Source organism: Drosophila elegans, unplaced genomic scaffold (genome assembly GCF_018152505.1).
Source record: "Drosophila elegans isolate 14027-0461.03 unplaced genomic scaffold, ASM1815250v1 contig_814, whole genome shotgun sequence".
Taxonomy (NCBI): Eukaryota; Metazoa; Arthropoda; class Insecta; order Diptera; family Drosophilidae; genus Drosophila; species Drosophila elegans.
In genome coordinates, this window is record NW_024546167.1 from 11,781,827 (window position 1) to 11,783,546 (window position 1,720).

Sequence of the window (1,720 nt, forward strand, 5' to 3'; positions counted from 1 at the left end):
AGTGCATAAGTGTGTTGTCTGCTGAAAAGTGTCGCATCGCACATATAAACCATATACATAAAGCTGGTAATAACTCTGGCAGACACACATCGTTCCTGGGAAACATTGACGAGCCACCGCACAAGCGAAACTTTTTCATTGCCCTTGGAGTGCAGCTAAGTGGCAGGCACTGAAATTAAATATGTCAGTGCGTGTGTGAATAGAAAATTAAATTACTGCGGTCTCACCTTGGCATCAAAGATGGTTTTGACATACAAAAACCCTGATATGTAGGCAAAATATTGCTCTATATAGAATAAAATGTCTGTTTGATGTGGCAATAATCTTTAAATAATGTATAATTGTATAATGTATAATGTATAATTACTGGCTAACTTATCTATTATCAAAGGTAAATTGTAAAGCGAAGCCCTATTTAAAAAAAAGTAAGTGGACACTTCAGTGGTAAGAAAGAAACTTTCAGGGTGCAACTACTGTAGAGTCTAGCGCCTAGGCTGTTGTCCAAGTACAGATTTTTTACAAGCTTTTCGCGCCTGTGAAAACATAAAATGCCAGCTCCCTTGGTGCTTGTTAATAAGAAAGTAAAAAAGGCGAAGCAAACTTTTGCAATCGCTCATGGGCTGTCAGACTTGGCGGTGAAAGCAAAAGCGAAGTTTTTGTTTTTAATTTATGAGCCACAAACAATAACCTGATTATGAAGAACATATACTGGTCAGCAGCTGAGGAGCTTGAATGCCATTATCTAAAGTAATCAATTAGGCCAATTTTAAAAGAAGACAATAACTTGATATTTGTCTTAAATTTCTTCAATGTCCATTCATTTTATGGGACAAAGATTATTCAAAAATCCTTCAATAAAATTTTATGTGCGCCCGTTTTTGTTCGGAAACCCACAACATTCTTTTATGGCTTAAGAAGCATTCATTAGCATTTTTATGATTTAATTTTCCAAATACATTGCAATCAGCCGGAAATGGCTTATATTTATAGATTCCGCCCACACCTCCTGTTTTTCATTATAACATCATTTTACGGCTCTGTTATGTTTTGTGTCTTTTTAAAAAAAAAGAAATAAAACAAAATGTAGATTTAAGTTGGGGCAAAAAAACAATCAAAAAGTTTACATTTAGGTATAGTTTAATTATGATAAATTGAATAAAGCACTTGTTATTTTAATAAGTTATTGAGTCGAATGCTTAACTGTTTGCGCACCCGCGTTTCCTTTTCTCATATATATAATATAAGCATTTTCAAGCTTTATTGCAGCACTTAGAGAATTCTGGACTTTCAAAATGTGGACTTTGCCAGTTGTTTGCCGAATGTGTTCGACAGTTTGCCATACATTTCCTGTGCGTCATATGGGAAAATAAAAATGGTTTACGACAGCTTAAATTTATTACTAGCTTTGAAGGAAGTGGACTTGTATTTGCAAAGAAACAAACTTCATGATATCTATATAACAAGACGAAAGTGTAATTTAATACTCGTCAAAGAGAACGTAATTTAATGCTCGAATAAAAACCAAAGGGGTTGTAGAAAAGCTCTAGAAGTTCGTTGTTTCTGAGGGAACAACGTCAATTTAACTATTTAACAAAAATATATATGTTTCACCTCAAACCGGTCATAATTTGTTTTGGTAAAACAAACAAGCAGAGTGGCGCAGTGGAAGCGTGCTGGGCCCATAACCCAGAGGTCCGAGGATCGAAACCTTGCTCTGCTA

General features: G+C 35.1%; 1 non-coding gene across 1 annotated transcript; it reads left to right on the plus strand.

The window, feature by feature from the left end:
- Nucleotides 1–1,648: 1,648 nt before the first annotated feature.
- On the plus strand, nucleotides 1,649–1,720 carry Trnam-cau. The gene has a single exon. It is a non-coding gene; the product is annotated as a tRNA-Met (tRNA).